Here is a 19,602-nt window from a genome sequence, read left to right as displayed (position 1 = left end):
GTGACAGTGAAAGAACAGGAAGGAAATGAGATCATGGCCATATTCAAAGAATTTTGAGCATGGGTGCATGCCACGCTGTTTAAAAAAAATAAAAATAAAAATCCTTATTACTATTGCTATCCTACAATCTAATCCTGAATACCTGAATATGATTACTTTATACAGAAAGAAGCTGGCAGGGAACTGCCATGAAAATAAGGGCAATACAAAATAGCTAGGAAAAGCAAGAGGGAGCTCATAAACTTAAAATCCTGCTTTCCTGCATTCAATTAGCATATACATTTTAACATGGCTCCTGCAATGTTCAGGAAAAATGACACAGTGCCCTTCTGGATATATTTTATTGAAATCAGTGGATTCAGTGCCAGAAATAATGAAATAAGCATTAAAGATTATATTTTACACTTTCGAGTTTGAATGAATTTTTAGAATAGCAGGGGAAATGAATAGGAAAGAAGACGGTACAACGATACTCAAGTAGCAAGCTATCACTAAAATCTAATATACAAGTAAATTTTGTAGCACTGCAGAAATGGGATGCCCCCTAGTTTCCTACTAAAATTCCTCATAATTCTTACTGTTCTCCTAGTTTCCTTCTTAGGGAGCAGATGCAGCAGACCACTGCAGCTTCTAGTATTGAGGGCACAAACCATGACATGTAGAGCTGGAAATAGGATGTTGCTTTCTACGTACAGGAAGCTTAAGAAAAAGGAGGAGGGTTAAAAAAATCAAGTCGCCCAAGCCTTGGGATTAAGTACTGCCCCAAGAATCACATGATAGAGCTATCTAGAAATAATTTCACCTTCCAACTTCAACTCTGGTACGACAAACACTAGGAATGCTTTCTTATTTAATCTTCATTGTGGGGTGGATCCGCAATGATGCTCAAAAATGTCAGTCATTAATCATTCTGCTCATTCAAAATGAAACTTCTCTTTCAACTTTTGCTCAATTGGTTTAGTCAACTTTTTAGTATGCTGCTGTTCCTTCATTTAATAGCTGGACACCTGTTACTGTATTTCTCAACATTTCAAATAGGTATTCATAGACTGTGATCAGTTTAATCTACTCTTTCTTTGAAGAAATAGAATACATAAGCAAATATGTTTACAAACAGTAGCTTGATTTTCAGGATCTCAATTATCTTCCTTGTTGTTCTCCTCTTAATTTTACCACTACTTCTTAAACAACAGACATGAAAATTAAAGCTGCATTCCAGTAGTGGTTATAACTGCAATAAAGCTGTTGTAAACATTGTACTCCTATTGTACATTGATCTTTGTATGTCTGGGATTCATATAAGTCTCTTGACTCGCAAGCACTATAGGGCATCCATCATTCATTATCCAGTTCACCACCTGTGACAATGCGTAATTACCTTCTAGAAACACGGTGTCCTAGGACAGAGCCCACCCCTACTCCCCACTCCCCCATCATGTACAGTAAGCATTATTTATCTTTTCATATAAGCATATGGGAATGCACATCATTTGCAGATTTTTAATCATCTGCATGCAGACTGCAACTATTTTTTTGACTTCTTTATCATTTGCTGAATAATATTGTAGCCTTAATGTCATTTGCTGACTTTATCAGTAATGATTTTAGCTTTGTTTGATGAAAATGTTATACAGGCAGAGCCAAGAACCAGCCTGTCCAAGACCTTGCTAGACACACATGTTCAGCTACAATGATTCTTGATTTACAATTTCATTATAGTTTGTTTACTACAGACTGTATTGATACTGCTTATTTTTGCTTCTTAAGTAAAATGTCATGCAGTACCATCTCTGTACTACATCTCTTCTGCAAAGTAGATGTAAAAGTACTTTTTCTGCTTCACACAAATGTGAGTCTGTATTGAAGCACTTTGATACTGTGGCATTAACAGGCAACAAAGAAATGCAGATACCTGTTTTAAACCACAACCGTTCGACTTTCTCACGGGAAAGTAAGTCTTGAAAAGCACTTACTGCTTTAGCATAAGACTTTATTCATGGGAAAGCAGCGTAAGAAGATCAGTAAGTCTCAAAAGTCAGCCCCAAAGGCTGAAGAGAGGGTCCTGGAAAGAGAGAGAGACCAAGAAGAAATTAAGGTAGGCTTCACTGTTACAGCAGACAAAGACCTTGTCTTGCCAGTGGGAAGCGACTGCAAACACTGTGAGGGAAATACTAAATTGGTGGGGGGCTGAGGTTTAAAAATGGGGGTGAATGCAGCAGACCTGTACTAAGCAGATGTGGAAAATTTTCAGGCTGGAAACAAACTTGTTCTTCCAGACTTAGAAACTTGTAGTTATACTTTCCAGTATGCCCTAGCTTGCCCAGGAGGGCAACTGAGGAAAAATAAACATCAATTCAAATCCCTTGGTGCTATTGCCTGCTGAAACCAAGTCTTTCTACTGGAACCTTCAGAGAGAATCCTTAACAAAATGCACAGTCTAAAGCTGTACAGATGAAGTTTCAAACGTGCTCAGCACCTCACAGCTCCCTTTGTTCTCAATGGGGAAGCTCTTCTCTATTGTTCTGAGTGAGAGCAGCTATAAGCTCTTCCAAAAACCTAGTCCATAATCTCAAAACCCCTTCAATTGCAGTATCAAAAAATAACTTTTGCAATGCATAGCTTTACAACCAAAAGGAGTGAAATTCACACCAATACTGGGTAAATAATTTATTAATTTATTTTTAAGTGTCATAACCTCTTAGGCAAGATAAAAAGTATCTCTCTACCTATGCTAATGTGCAGGTTTGGTACTCAGAAATAAATCCCAATGAATAAAAGGAAGACAGTACACACTAATAAAAAATAGTAAAATAAATAACCTAAACATTTTTTTTTTCCCTGCAATGCAGTACATAAGCCAGCAGAATTGCTTTAAGCATGGCAGCTGCTCACCAAAACCAGTAATCACCACGAAAAGACAGTTGCATTTCTAACATTTGAGGGAACCATGCAGTGTCCTGTCCCTGCAACAAAGGCACACCAGAAGGTTCTGTGTCTTTCTGATTAGCAGGGTCATGAAGTCATGCATCAGGGTAGTAGTAAAACTGGACAGAAAATACAGGCCCTTCTGTGTCTCCGTTAGTGCTCTGTCCACTGACAGTGAACATATCAATAGTGAACAATAATAATGAAATGACTTTTTAATTTTCATCAGGCACCATGTCCTTGAAGGTCCAAGAAAGACAGAGACATGGGACTGAAAAACACATTAAAAGATTGCTTAGAGTAATCTCCAACCTCTGTGAAAGCTTCTCCTACAATATCTCTGCTACTTGAAACTGTGTTATATCCAAGTAGCCCAAGTTCTTACTAGTCTTACTGTTACAAAGTTTCACCTACACAACTTATTTAAATCATCATTCCTGAAGTTCAGGCCTATGGCTGCTTGTCTTATCAGCCTTTTATAAACTTGAAGCCTTTTATAAGCAGTTACAGCTCTCCTTCATTTTTCCCTTTACAGGAAAATCCTTTCCCTTTACCAATGGCAGAATACTGCTCCTTCACAGTGAAACAGAAAAGCTTACTAAATGAAACAGCAGAAGCTACACTAGGTAGGACATTTAGAGTCAAATAGACTATACAGAAACAGATTGTATGGGGAACAATTTGGCACCTAAAGGAAGGCGTTCGAGTTGAGTAACCCACAAGGACTATTCCAGTTTCCTTAGTCAGCATATGATGAATGGGTCAACAGAGTAAGTAGCTTCTTGGTGTACTGCTTGCATTCTACTTTTTTTGAGTATCTTGTTCTCATAGGCTTTGTGTTGAATATGCTTTCCCTGTGTACAGAACTGAGTGCTCAGGAGCCTGATCTCAGCTGGCATTTCTAGTTGTCATTTTAGCAAAAACCACAAACTGTAGGTTGATGTTTGATCCCAGCTAGAGTCAACTGCATATCCTTGGGGAATCCCAACTATCCTCAACCAGCTGGTAACACTGTTTGTGATACACATACGCCCCACACTTACAGAGCATTGAAAAATGCAGACAAGGACAATATTTACTTAATAAACAGATTTGGTTTCTACTCAGTTTCTCCTACAATATCCATTATAGCTAGCTTCAAAGTAATTTTCTATCTAGAACTTTCAAGCTAGAAACCTTATGCAACAAAAAAATTAAGGGGGGAGGAAGAGGAGACAATTATTTCAAGAATCCAGTGTATAATGTGCAAGGTCTATGAATAAGCATGTTAATCCTTTCCTGCATTTATTTTGCAAGAATCTGGCATCAGCCTATGCAAATACACTGTAATTATTCTTGTACTCTACAAGGAGCTCAGGTGTCAGTAGCTGGTGGGAAATCCACAGAACAGGTAGCGCGATTTTTCTAACTTGATGTATCCCTGTTTGCTAAGGTTTTTAATTGGAAATTTCTCTGGTGTGGGACAGATGTTTTAATCAGGCATCAATCTTCAACTTCCTGATGTGAACTGGGAAAAAATGGATTGTGAAACTAAAATACTTTGACATGATAAATTTCCAACTAGGATCATTCAAGGAGACTTTATGAGGAAAAATGTATATATTTAACCACCTTTATTAAAAAACAATAAGTAATATGTCTTCTGTACATCTTGCTTTCATTATCACTTAGCAAAATAATCTATGGCATATAGTCTACACATTGTCTCTTATGTTGTTATGTGAATAAGGAGGACTATAATTTCAAAAACAGGTTTTAGGCTAATTTCCGAAGAAAGAAAAAAATATAAATTATTTTTTACCCTCATAATTAGGTCTGTAAAAGACAGATACAGAAGTGGATTGTACTACATTGTATAAAACAATCTTGGTTTGGGCAAGAAATCAGTGCCTAACATTCAGAGCTCCTCTTCCATGTTCAGCCTGTTTTTCAAAATCCCTTTGCAAATGGGGTCTTCCAAAGTAATTTATAGTCTGAAAGTCACAGTCAGTCCTGGCTGCTTTGGAATACTTCACTAGCACCACCCATCAAACATAAAGCAGCGTTCAGGATCCGCTGATCTCCTTACTTGCTCCGCAGTGTCTCTGCCATCGCTAACAAGGTTAGTGTTTTTTTGTGGCTGGTGAGATATAATTTCATATCTCCCTGCAGTATTTGGGCTCAAGAAAACCCTCTTCACAAGCATGTGTAAAGGTAGACAGCCATACATAGGAACAGGAAAAATAATTATATTTTGTTCTTCAGCTTAGATACAACCCAAATGTTTGTTTGACACATGGAATGGTTAGAATATTAAATATGCTCTGACAGCATTTTGGATTCTGGGATGAAACAATACATAGAAACAAAGGGGTTGTAGAAATCCTCAGGCTGTGATCCTGATAAGAGAGCTGCTGCTCTAAGGAAGGCAGACTGCTGTCATAGACTAGATTTCATCAATTCAATTTTTTTTTTGAGAAACTGATTTTTCTGTCATGCAAGATGAGATCATGGGAGTGACCTTAAGCAGAACAACTGTAAAAAAGTACAGTCCTTTGTTGACAGAAGCCCAGCATAGCTGAGGAAAATGAAGAAGTGCCAGGTACTAAGGCTGATACCCTCCTTTCACTCTGTTTAGTGCCATTACACAGTTTGCACAGCAGATGACAAAAGCTGAAGCTTATCCAAAGAAGAAACCACTCAAGCCAATGCACATGACCTTTACATCCTTAAAATAGGGAAGACAAAGGGCAGTGCAACCATACTTCTGGGCAGGTTCTTCTAAATTGTCTTACTTTTTTCCTCCTACATTTTATCCCTTTAGATCACTTGTTCAGCCCAATAAGAGATCTAAGCATAGCTGCAGCCTGCAAGCACCACTATAATACAAGGAAATAACACAAATACAGAAATCGACAAGGAGCAGTTGAAGCATGTCAAAAAGAAATATAATTAGATTAAGAGTTCCACAGTTATGGATCACCAGAATAGCACAAATCAACTAGAGATTGCATGCATGTCAGGATAAACATATGGAATACTCAGTGATTTTAGGAAAAATGTTCAGTTTGCCATATAATACAACATTTTCTTTTGATATCAAATCCATGGATTTAAACAATAAATCTTGAGATAAAATAGTGAAGCAATCTCTGAGTCTTTGGAGTCTACTTCCATAATCTGTCTTTAAAGCTCCAGAGCCAGACCTCAAAGACATACAAATATGCAAATCCCATCCCTACTTGGGTAATTTTTCAGACCTTTGTTTACGAGGATTAAATGAAGTCTAGGTCTTGTGAAACTTTGAAACCCCTTCTTAGAGGCAATATTTTCAAACCACCTAAGTCATTTAAGAACTTGAGTAACTTAAGGTACTCTGGTAACTTAAGCTAACTTAAGACTTTGGCAGAACTAGCAAGTTTACAAAACTTAGATTCCATTTGAAAAACCCACCATCTCCACACTCAAGTTGTTTTAATTACTATCAACAATTTCCTATGGTTAAATTGGCTTGTCAAAAGTAGCAAATTAACAAGCTTTGCAGACAAGGCACTGCATATATCATGCATTTCAAATTACTGTGCTAATATTTCTGCTCAATCTGTGTAACTCATCTCAGCATGAAAGTCTCTCTGTTGATATGGACTTGGTAACCAGTGCCAGAAAATCATAAATGTTTGTGAAGAAAGATACACAGTCACCCAGGGGTGAAGTTAATCCTGATGAGTTTTGACACGTTGACACAGCAGAGAACTGAGAATATTTTCCCTGCCATTTGTCTATTTGTTCATAAGAAATACAGCAGCAGCTCTGTTTGCAGATGTGCTTAATTTATTTAGATTTCTTCACCTGTGATAGAGACTTACAGAAAGTTTTTATTTGGAATAATGAGCAGATGAAATAATTCAGCATGGGATAAGCTGTAAACAGCGCTAGATTCTCAGGTGACAACAAACGCAAAAAAAGAGTGTGAATAAGTTCTCATGAAACTAAGCGAATCCATTATTCAGTTACCTGTTATTTAATTCATTCACTACTGCTCCCTGCCTCTTCCCAGCAACTGCTGGGACAAACAGTTCCCTTTGGTACACTTACAAATCTGCTTCAGACAGAGGACCACTTGACTGTACTTTATTAGTGCAATCCCTCCTGCTACCTACCAAAACCAAACATTTCAGAAGCTTATAAACTTCTAAGGAACCCCAGCTTCCAACTGAAAAACACTGGGAGTTAGGGATGCAAATGTATGGAAGGATCTGGGTTGTTAGACCCCGCTGTATGACTCAGATGCACTTTGGCTCACACACTTAAAAGTCTTTGAAAATGGTATTCTGTGTTTAACTCTTTTTGACATTTCAAAACCAGGTCTAGGCTCAGAGACTGCAAGATTAAGCAGGATGGTAATTTTTCGATATTATTGTTGTTTCTCCTAGGTTGGGTACTTACTAACTATGGCAGTTTACATTGCACACAGGTTTGCCTCTACCTCCTACCACTCTTATACTCAGTGGTGCCGTTAGAAGGCTTAAGCAGCTTGCCAAGATTTTCTCCATGCCCTTCTATTCTTCCTTCCATTACTTATGCCTCCATTCTCTTTTCAACACAGAGACTACAGGTACTGTAGTCTCACTGAGAGAGAAAACCTTCTATCTACTTTGCCAGAACATAATACTTGGCTGTACAATCAGAATGATTCAAGCAGTCCACCAGGATGTCAAGTTTAGGTGCAGCTGAATCTTTCAACAAGCTTGCGTTCATGGGATAAACCTTGTAACATGAGAGGGATTACCCCACCTCACTTCAGTCATTGCATACACTGAGACATCAGTTTGACTCTTGGTCACTGAATATGCTCTCTGGTTCCTACAGTACCAGCTGGGACTATCTGGATTACTCTACTGTCTCCATAGTAGAAAGCTGATGAGTCTTTTCCCAGCTCACAGAGGAAAGAAGCTGATGAGTCTTTTCCCAGCTCACAGAGGAAAGAAGCATCCCTTTACCTGTACGACATCTCTTTTCAAGCTGTTCTTCAACACATCTTGATGTGATTCTGGAGCATACCTTAGGAGGAAATGCCCTCTGCAGTGCCCCACTTATTCTGAAATTTGTTAAAACTCCCCACCACTTTGGCTGTGCCTGAAATCAGTGGTACTTGTGTTAATCATGTTTTTCCATATGTTTTCACAGTAGAAGAATCATCTCATATCAGGAATGTCACTTGAGTTCAGTAAGTCTTGTCTCAGTCCCATTGCCATGTTTCCAGTGCATCAGAATATCACCGTCAAACCTAATGACTTAATCTTAAAATCATAGAATAATAGAAGAATAGAATAGTTAGGGTTGGAAAGGACCTTAAGATCATTCACTTCCAACCCCCCTGCCATGGGCAGGGACACCTCACACTAAAACATGCCACCCAAGGCTCTGTCCAACCTGGCCTTGAACACCGCCAGGGGTAGAGCATTCACAACTTCCCTGGGCAACCTATTCCAGTGCCTCACCACCCTTACAATAAGAAACTTCCCCTGTTTAAGCTTTAACCCGTTACCCCTTGTCCTATCACTACAGTCCCTAGTGAAGAGTCCATCCCCAGCATCTTTATAGGGCCCCTTTAGATACTAGAAGGCTGCTATGAGGTCTCCACACAGCCTTCTCTTCTACGGGAGGTGCTCCAGTCCCCTGGTCATCCTCATGGCCTTCCTCTGGACTTGTTCCAACAGCTCCATGTCCTTGTTATGTTGAGGACACCAGAACTGCACACAATACTCCAAGTGAGGTCTCACAAGAGCAGAGTAGAGGGGCAGGATCACCTCCTTCGACCTGCTGGTCACACTCCTTTTGATGCAGCCCAGGATACGGATGGCTTTCTGGGCTGCGAGTGAACGCTGAAGCCAGCTCATATTAAGTTGCACATCGACCAGCACCCCCAAGTCCTTCTCCACAGGGCTGCTCTGAATCTTTTCTCTGCCCAACCTGTAGCTGTGCCTGGCATTGCTCCGACCCAGGTGTAGGACCTTGCACTTGGCATGGTTGAACTTCATAAGGTTGGCATCAGCCCACCTCACAAGCGTGTCAAGGTCCCTCTGGATGGCATTCCTTCCTTCCAGCGTATCAACTGAACCACACAGCTTGGGGTCATTGGCAAACTTGCAATCCTACTTGCAATCTAACTCTAAAACGTGCTACACTTCAGAAAACTCATTCAGCTCTTCCTTAGTAGCTTTCTCCAGTGCCATAAGCCTGGGATGCATCTCTGCAAGGTGGAGGAAGTGCTTGTCTCTAACCACTCCATGCACCCTTCTCCTCCCATGCATTCATTAATCACACTGAGGAAAGAGAATTTGGCAGAAGATCTCCCAGAAAATGAAGACACACTTCAGTAAGCATGCCTGTGACGAATGAGGCCCTGGGGACCTCCATACCCAACTAAAACTTCTGTGACTTGTAAGGAAGAAATGTCAAAAAGGGAAACATACATGACAAAATTTTAGAAACCATTCTGGTAGGTTTCCATTTATCCAAGTTATTATTACATGTTAATGATTTGCTATCACTGCCTGTTTTAAGTTGCACCACACTACTCGAATTGAAATCACTTGCCTGTGAAATATGCCTTGGGAAAGATCACCACATTCAACATAGATCATTTTTGCTGTGTTTCAGACAGAAACATGTAATGAAAATAAAAAAACGGCATCACAGACTCTAAACTTGTTGGATTAATTTTGCAATGGGCGTAGGAAACTGTCCACATCAAAGATGCAGACCTTACAAGTAAGGCAAAGCAGATGGCAACGACAGACAAAAGTATTCTCATTAAATCCTAATCAGAAAATTTCCTGGTTCAAATCAGTTCTCTTCTCACCCTGAATGTGACAGCAGAATCAGAATCTGGTTTGGGTCTTTTCTTTCTTATTTTTAATGCTGGTAATACTAAGAACAGAGCATTAACTATTATATACAGAGACATACACTGACAGTCTGGACATAGCTGAAGGGCAGGAAAAGCTGGCTTCAAGGGAAGAAACAGGTATTTGCACCAGCTTCAGCTGGGCTAAGATTTCAATCCAATATTAAACACTGCAGAATTTAAGCCTTATCATAAACAAGTTCTGCCCAGGTTTGGGTATTTCAGAAACACTCTGCTGCACTCAGAATATCTAAAATGAGTGGAAACAAATAACAACAGCACTATAAAGCTACTATACAATGCAGTGATATAAAGTAGGTATGCTGCTTAAAAGACAGCATAAAAGAAAGCTCAGCTTCCGCCATACAGTTTTAGAATGAAACAACATAACTTGCTTCACCCATAATACAAGCCAACAAAACTCTGACTTTTGTAGTACTTAAACAAAACCATATTTCAGAGCTGCAGAAAACATCTCATTGAACCATGCAGGTATGAAAATAACATAATTTTGACCCCAAAGGAGAACTTGATTTTATAAAAACCCCCCACTCCAAGTAGGCCAGCCTCTTGTGCCCCACGTAACATCCTAACTTATAAGCTGCTACTTCAACCTGTCTTTTTCTGGTCTAGTAACATTTACACAAAGCTTAATAGTTTTTTTTTTCAGGACAGGCAGCTGAGAAAGTCACACAGCATAATCTTTTACACTGCTTTTCAAGAAGAAGGAGAATGAAGGAAAAATATCTTGTTCCGGTGTTGAACCATGTAAAATGGAGCCCTATACCGTACCTTGCACAGTGCCAAGATTCATCCCAACTCCTGAGCTATTTGATGATCTGGCATTGAAAAGAACAGGTTTTCCACCACAATCTGGTGAATATGCCAAACCCCAGTGTGAATTTTAGTATTTCTAAAATCAATATTTTGGATTGAACAAACTTTGTTAATACTTTCAGCAACCTGAAAACCAACCAACCAACCAAACAAAACTTTTCAAGAGCAGTTTGTGATTCTCCATAAAGAAACCTGATATTTTCTCTTCTGAGGAGTTCCACTACTTCTGAAAAGGATCAATTTTGTTGCCAACAACAAGATGCTATTATTTTTATTCTTTTTGAGCAATCCTCAGTTCACAGATAAACACCAAATACATACACAAGCAATTTTAGATGTCTCTGCATCTCTATGTCTTTAACATAAACTAAAGAGAGAACTCATTCTTTTCTATGTACCTAGAGACTTGTGCCTTGCCAGTCAATCCTCCCTGCCAGTGATGCTAAGAGAAAGTGATGACACTTCTGTATGCCCTTCAAAACATATTATCATGAAGGGTGCACAAAACACACGGGGGGAGAACCACCAGAAATGCTGAAGCAATTAAATATTAAGTATCTGCTGTTGAAATGAGTAAGAATGTTCTTACTGAGATTGGCAGCAGAGCTTTTGGGCTTAATTGTCAGTCAGGAATCCACAACTTCATTACGAGTAAACTTGAAAGGAAAATTAAGCTTTTCACCTTCTCCACTGACATAATGAAAGCTTTTCAATTCCCTGTTCCCATTCAAGTATGTACATTTACAGGTGGGGTTTTTTTTTTCCTAATTATCCTAGTAAAATACGTTTGCAGGATTATATCTTTGGTATTGTCTGGCATTTGAATAGCACTTTTCAATTCCTTTTCATCTGTTCAGTGTATATTATTAGATTAGATGAGCATCCTTTCGGAGTATTCTCTGATGTGATTTGTTCATCTCTAGCTTTTCTCAGCAATTTTAGGTGTAATCTATAACAAAGTAAAGGGGTAAGTGAACTACTGATTATAGCACCATAACCACCAATACCATCTCCATGAAGAAGAGATGTTAATGAAGCAATCTGGCTAACAGCCAAAATTGGCATGATTGGTCTAAGCATGGTCATGCCTGCAAGATCTATTGAGCAAATAGCATTCACCTGCAGATTTACCAGTTGCACTGTTTTAGAAATTACAGAAAATCCTAAGCAAAATCCTAAAAAAGGAAACAGGGACCAAATCAAGACAGAAGGAAGAAACTGAAATTTTTGAAGAAGGGCTAGGTGCGCACCTCACTTGGGCCTTTCATTCTTGGATCCTGTCGCAGGAATATTCCTCCTTAAAATCTGAAGCACTATGGATATCTTGGAAGAAGCAGGAAGAACAAAGTTCTTAAAGTACAAGCTCCTCAATTCTACTCCTTAAAGCACATAAGATTATGGAACCCTTTATACACCCAAAGCACAACTCTTTTCACATCATCCGTAAAAACTACTGAACACACAGCATTATAATCCAGGCTACTAGGCACACACAGTTGATAAAAATATGTTGGAAAATATTACTTTACAGGTTTTTGTTTACTGGGCTAAATCCAAACACATGCAAACCTTTGTAGCAACATCACTAAACCCATCAGGGGGTGGTTCATCAGCCAACTTCTCTTACTGCATTTTCAACAAATCAATGTGGAGTTCAGACTTTCATGTATCCACTGATACTAGCACACTTTAATACTCCTCAATGGGCAGCTAACAAGACAGAAGCCTATTTCTGTTTTAAGGGTATGCTTACCTCTTCACTCATGAAAATTAACTCTGCAACGAAGCCAGTGTGTGAACCTACCAAGAGGTGGCACTGAAAGGACATGCTTTGGAAAGAGCCAAACTTCTGCCCCAGGAAAGGGTGGAGAGAATCAGCTTGCATACAGAAAACCTCAAGAAGTGCCCATGGTTCATATGTTTCAACATGTAACTACAAGACAGCGGTTTTACCTACTTCTGCAAGTTCATCACACTAAACCTACTTACGTAAAACAATACTCATATGTACACCAAATAATGAAGGGTTCTTTTGGTCTTGAACACAGGGAAACACTAGGAAGCACTAAGAAAGTTAGCTTAGATCATATTATTTTCACAAAAAAAAAAAAATTATCATCAGGCCTATTATCCTTTTTTTCTTTTTTTTTAAACACTGTTGGTAATGAATTGGAAAAAAAAAAAGCCACTAGGAAGACATTCAAACTTAGTTCCAAGCTGCTATTAATCTTATGATTCCCTACAAATCTGTGACAATTCCTAAGACTACCAGGAAAAGCAGGCTTGCTTTTAGTGAACTTAAATCTACTACACAGAGATCGACATCACCCATGGAGAAATTTTAGCAAACTACAAATAGCAGAATGAAAAAAAAAAAATAATAAAATGCAAATCCCAGCATTAGAAGAGTACCTGTGATATTACATATGGCAGGGCATCCACACTTGTAATGTGTAGATGTATGTGTGCATTTACACTTATAAGTATGCACAAATCTATCGATATATTATCTAAATTAAATTTTAGACACTTTTCCAACAAAACATTCCAATAATATCCATAACAATGTGGCTCAGTAGTCCTGAATTAACTTATTGGAGATTTACATTCTGTAGGAACTTTCAGTCAGGTTTTTCTTTTCAGCTGGTAAAAGAACAGTTCTCATTTTATTCTCACTCCTTTTATCCTTCCCCAGATTCTCCACCAAAACAACAGTTTCTGGTTAGTCTGGTTTTGTTTGGTCTTGCCCATTCCAACAAAACAATTTATCAGAACATATTGAATTCCCCATGCTGAGAGAATTTATACACATACTTTAGTTCATTGTAAATGAGCAAGCTGCTGTGGTTAATGAGTCTACTCATATGTAAATCTAATTGCATGACTGGAGTCTAAAATCAGGTTACTCAGGAGAAAAAATTGGCTATGGAGAATCTAATAACATATAATAGCTTTTACCTATATAACATTTGAAGTATTTTGATAGCTTATTTCTGAATAAGGGGCTTGTGTGTTGACTTGTGAGCAATCAACAGTGGCCCAATCAACCCCCAGATATATTGCAAGATAGAAATAAAAATACTTGCTTTAACCAACATTTCACATAAGGTTGGTCTTCCAGTTTCATCACAAGTAAAAAGTTGTAACAGCTTTTACAGATGTTTACCAAATATTGAGCAGCTCTGAAGTCTTTAAATAACTGCATAGTTTTCATCATGATCAAGAACTACTGGATAACTTACTTGTGAATACTAATATATCATATTTGCAATGGCACAGTGTGAGTTTTAAGTTGATATAAATTCATTATAATCTACACCTAAATTACCAAAGTATGCTTAAGCCTGGTTTAAAGTCATTGGGCAGTAAGAGCTCTATTGCTGGGTTTATTGGCTCGAGGAGGGAGGTTTGGGTTTTTTCTTCCAGAAGAGATCACAATAGAAAGGCAAAATAAGATAAATGCAGTGCAAAAAAGGTAAATGTTTCATAAACATCTGTATGGCAAGCAGATGAAACCTCTCCTTTCTTTTACATTTATGAAGGAAAAAAAAAAAAAATCTGAGAAAGAAGTTGAACTCACCAATTTGTTCCAACAAAATGTTATCAGAGTCTGTCACATTTCAATTACCTGTGTAATCAAATCACAAATGAAAATCACACAGCATTCAAAATACCTCTAATGTTCCAAGTCAAAATATATTCTTTATAGAGAGAGGTAACTCACATCGTTATGCTTCAAATTGATTATCACAAACTGTACCTATAATTAGATATAACTAATGCAATTTAAGGAAGAGAAAACTAGTATTTGAAACTAAACACCGTAAGTAATCATGTTGCCTTCCAGTCAGTTACCAAGCAGAAAATGTACCGTCTTGCTAATTTATTATTATTAGAAACATCAGAATCTTAATCTATTCTAAGGACATAACTACATTTTTAAGGTAGTATTTCCCTACTGTGTTTCAAAGCAACAAACTTGATGGATTTCTGCTGAAGTAAAAAACACAGATTACTTCCATTATTACTAGAAAAGGAAGAACCAGAAAACGTAAAGTAGAAGCCAGTTGAAGACTGCTGCAGTATAACTAATTAATATTATGTAATTTTTAGATACTTAAATGCTTTATCCCTAATGAAAATTAAAACAAAATAAACAATGAATTAAAAAAAAAAATAAAAATAGACCTTTGTGGAGGTTCGTATTACAAGTGCTATACAACCAAGGCAACATTTGGCACCCTTTCAGCTAACATCTCTCTCTTAGGACCCCCAACTAATTGTTGTATCATGCAGATGACAGGACACACAAATGTGCAGGTGCTACTCCATAATAATTCCCTCCACTAAGCCTTTCAGATTTTTCTCAAGCATTCCCATAGGATTACTTATACAATTAAGCCTTTACTTATGTACAGAGTTTCATTTCGACATCAGGTATTCTGGGTTCCACTACCTTCATGCTAACCCATGTTATGATCTCATTCACCCAACAGAATCATAGAATCATAGAATAGTTAGGGTTGGAAAGGACCTTAAGACCATCTAATTCCAAACCCACTGCCATGGGCAGTGACACTTCCCACTAAACCATGTTACCCAAGGCTCTGTCCAACCTGGCCTTGAACACCGCCAGGGGCAGAGCATTCACAGCTTCCCTGGGCAACCCATTCTAGTGCTTCACCACCTTCACAGTAAAGAACTTCCTCCTTATATCCAATCTAATCTTCTGTTGTTTAAGTTTTAACCCGTTACCCCTTGTCCTATCACTACAGTCCCTAGTGAAGAGTCCATCCCCAGCATTCTTATAGGTTCCCTTCAGATACAGGAAGGGTGCTATGAGGTCTCCACACAGCCTTCTCTTCTCCAGGCTGAACAGCACCACCTTTCTCAGTCTGTATTCATATGGGAGGTGCTCCAGTCCCCTGATCATCCTCAAGGTCTTCCTCTGGACTTGTTCCAACAGCTCCATGTCCTTGTTGTGCTGAGGACACCAGAACTGTACACAATACTCCAAGTGAGGTCTCACAAGAGCAGAGTAGAGGGGCAGGATCACCTCCTTCGACCTGCTGGTCACACTCTTTTTGATGCACCCCAGGATATGGTTGGCTTTCTGGGTTGCGAGCGCACACTGAAGCCGGCTCATGTTCAGTTTCTCATTGACTAACACCCCCAAGTCCTTCTCCACGGGGCTGCTCTGAATCTCTTCTCTGCCCAACCTGTAGCTGTGCCTGGCATTGCTCTGACTCAGGTGTAGGACCTTGCACTTGGCATGGTTAAACTTCATAAGGTTGGCATCAGCCCACCTCACAAGCGTGTCAAGGTCCCTCTGGATGGCATTCCTTCCCTCCAGGGTATCAACCGAACCACACAACTTGGTGTCATTGGCAAACTTGCTGAGGGCGCACTCAATCTCACTGTCCATGTCAGCAATGAAGATGTTGACCAACACTGATCCCTGAGGGACCAGCTGAACATTGAACCATTGACCACAACTCTTTGCATGCGGCCATCCAGCCAGTTCTTTATCCACCGAGTGGTCCATCCATCAAATTGATATCTCTCCAATTTAGAGAGAAGGATGTCGTGTGGGACAGTGTCAAACGTTTTGCACAAGTCCAGGTAGATGACATCAACTGCTCTCTCCCTGTCCATCAGCTCTGTAGCCCCATCACAGAAGGCCACCAAATTGGTCAGGCAGGATTTCCCCTTAGTGAAGCCATGCTGGCTGTCACCAAGCACCTTGTTGTTTTTCATGTGCCTTAGCATGCCTTCCAGGAGAACCTGCTCCAAGATTTTGCCAGGCACAGAGGTGAGACGGACTGCTCTGTAGTTCCCTGGGTCATCCATTTTCCCCTTTTTTCAGATGGGGGTTATATTTCCCTTTTGCCATTCATTGGGAACTTCACCTGACTGCCATGATTTTTCAAATATGATGGACAGTGCTTAGCAACTTCATTCGCCAGCTGGTTAAAATAAAATAGGTTAAAATCAGCAAGTACCACATACTAACGGTTGATACTCATACCACAGACTCATTTGCTCTGTCTGTAATAACTCCAGTATGAGCATTACATACCTTCTAGCCTCCCTAGGTGAGGTATCAGGAAGAGGTATTTCCCAATAACTGCTTAAGTAGGAGGGTGGACGGAGGTTCCCCATCATTATGGCTACAGTAACATCGGGTTAGATGAAATATGAAGATGTCCGCCTCCTATTAGCCACCTGGCAAACTATGCAGAATTCTCTCCTTGTGTCCTTATCCTCTTTCAGACACTCCAGGGATAATGGCTGAACAAGGAATTGTTCTGTTCTCCTCTGAGCAGTAGCTGCTGTTTCTACTCCCTGCTGCATCCCAAAGGCTCCTATCCCATGACAAAAAACATAGCACATAACCCAAGGCAACAAGGCAAATACAGTTAACTTAAACTGCAGTTCTCTGAAGCAGCAGTACATGAAATTTCAGCACAACCTCAAGAGTGGTACAATTCACACGTCCAGCACTACTCATTTAGTTTCATACAGGACTTATACTTTGAACACATTAGCAACACGGTTTTTATCTGTCTTATTGCTAGAAAACAGAAACACTATGCTCCTTCCCACACACTAGGAATTATGATCATATCTGCCTAGTTGCCCAGAGCCAGAGAAAAGTGACATAAATATTATGTACTGCTTGTTACTATGGCTAAAGCAATCTAGCAGGGAGGCAGAAGCAGGCAGGTCCTGTACTTCAGACCTATCCTGGGAGGTCCTAAAAAGGACCAGAATCCAGAATCTGGCAAGGCTAGATTCAGAAGACTCAAAACCCACAGTACTACATTAGCATTTCACAGCAAAAAAAGTCTTATCAAGCTGGCACTGAAAGCTCTGTTCTCTAGAACTACTCTAGCTCAAGAACATTACTCAAGCCTCCACTACAATTTGCAGACAACTTGCTGTGCTGTTACATTCTCTGCTAGCCAGTGAGCCTGAGGTACTATGGTTTCCAAGGCGATTTGTGGGCTGAAGGCCTCACACATACAAGCAGGCATAGCAGTCATTTACCTTATTTATCTCAATTTTCAAGCTCTGAAATACAAGCACACCACGCAACAACACTTCATACTGAGCATGACTCACCCACACATAAGGAAATGGTCCAAGACCACTTACTTCTACAAAGGCCACTGAACAACATCATCTGGCAAGTAATTTACCAGCATGACTAATTGAAACTCTTAACATCACACCGAAGTACCTTGATGCCTGGTTTCATCACTGCTTATAACAGCAGCAGTATTCTGAGCAGTGCTTTCACAATCTTCGTTTCATGATCAGAATCACATGCAGACACCACTTCCCACACAGTGGGAAATAGAAGAGGAAATATCATCCAAATAGCTCTGAACCCTTGTAAAGGCACAGAACTCATTTTAAAAACTAGTTCTACAACATCAGGAGAAAATGCTATTTATTTCTTTATACAGGTCCACATTCAAGGAAATTTTACAAGCAAAGAGTGCTGCTGACTTGATCTCTAATCTTTAGTGCCTAAAAGACGACTGCTTTAAAGAAGCAGTCTGGATTTGGCAGCAGGGCAAACTTCCTGCACCAATATGCTCTGATTCATCATTCAGTTTTTTCTTCTTTTCCTGAAGGCATTTAATGTTCCCTTTATACTTTGCAAGAGCAAACACCTGACCATTCAAAAAAGGAAAACAACTGAGGTGGGGGCAGCAGCAATTCTGCAACATTTACCACATGCTGGACTTCAGCAGTTTTCCTCAACTGACCCACAATTTCACATAATGCAGCCAGCAGCTCTGAATAAACACAACTCTCTGCTGTCAGGCCCCAATCTAAAGCCTAGCAATGCAAGTGTGAGCCTCTATTATGAAGAGCTTTAAGACCAGAAAGGTGCCAAACAAGAGTGTGTATGTCTGTGTGCATATGTGCATGCATACACACGTTTGAGAGCCACAAGTGAGACAGATTCAGCCTCTCTCCCTTAAATTCATTGCTAGCACTGGGCAAAATGCAATTAAACGAAAAAAAAAAAAATCACACACGTAGAAATTACAGAGCTGAAAAGGAGTTCTTTAGCTTTTTCTTGTTTCAAGGCATCTAAATGTTGCATATTTAGTGTAAGTTCTTATTGCTACTAACACACCAAGAATCATCGAGATGAATACAAGGACACCTTTCTGCTAAAATTCAGCATCTGCAAGGACCAAGGCATACCAATAAGCAACTCAATACAACAGGTAAGTTCACTGCTTCCCTATGACCCTGCGGCAGGAAATCATGTTCATTGCTGTCACGGCTAAGCAGCTATGAAGGAAGTACTTAGCATCTGTCATTGAACTCCATCTAGTTTTTCTGCTGGACTGGGTTCAATACCATGAACAGCAAGGTAAGGAATATAAGAACATTTAGGTACACCACCAAGCTATTAAAGAAACCAGGAAGTACCATTTATCTTCTACCAGAAAAGAAACAAAACAACATGGAAACACAAAACAGCACTAAGCATGTAAATAGCATTGAAGAGGTGACCACAAAGAGATGCAAAAGAGTTAATGCTAGGGTACAACAGATGCATTTTAGCAACTCGACCTACTCTGAAAAGATGCTTGGTCACATTTGGTGTGAACATAGGAACCAAGATCTTTACCTGAGTTATAACTTCTTTGTTTTGACGACAGAACTTCTCTTGCTCTACCATCAGAATTACTTGTCATCACACAATGATACACATGATATAACCAGAGCACTGTGCAATAATATAATTTTCTTGTTATATAAATGGCATGCAGAAAGAAAGCAGTGGAAATGTTCTCTGGGAGGAAAAATAAAGCAAGCTGGCATCAAAGGTGGAAAAACTACCGAGAATTGTTATTGTTCCAATATTTCATTTGATGATGCAACCACTGAAATTCTCAAGAACCACAACTTGTCAAACTTTA

General features: G+C 39.4%; 1 long non-coding RNA gene across 2 annotated transcripts in view; it reads right to left on the bottom strand.

Annotated features, from left to right (window-relative positions):
- The window catches only part of LOC136007301 (uncharacterized), a 242,039-nt gene that overhangs the window by 201,826 nt on the left and 20,611 nt on the right, over nt 1–19,602 (bottom strand). Inside the window, exon 4 of one of the 2 annotated variants that reach the window (XR_010609603.1) lies at nt 14,231–14,279. The exons of the other annotated variant lie outside the window; for it this stretch is intronic. This is a non-coding gene — a long non-coding RNA (uncharacterized LOC136007301). Of the gene's footprint in view, nt 1–14,230; nt 14,280–19,602 lie in introns of those variants that run through there. 2 annotated transcript variants of the gene reach the window in all.

The sequence above is a fragment of the Lathamus discolor genome, chromosome 1 (genome assembly GCF_037157495.1).
Source record: "Lathamus discolor isolate bLatDis1 chromosome 1, bLatDis1.hap1, whole genome shotgun sequence".
Lineage (NCBI taxonomy): Eukaryota > Metazoa > Chordata > Aves > Psittaciformes > Psittacidae > Lathamus > Lathamus discolor.
This window is presented reverse-complemented; position numbering and strand designations above follow the sequence as displayed.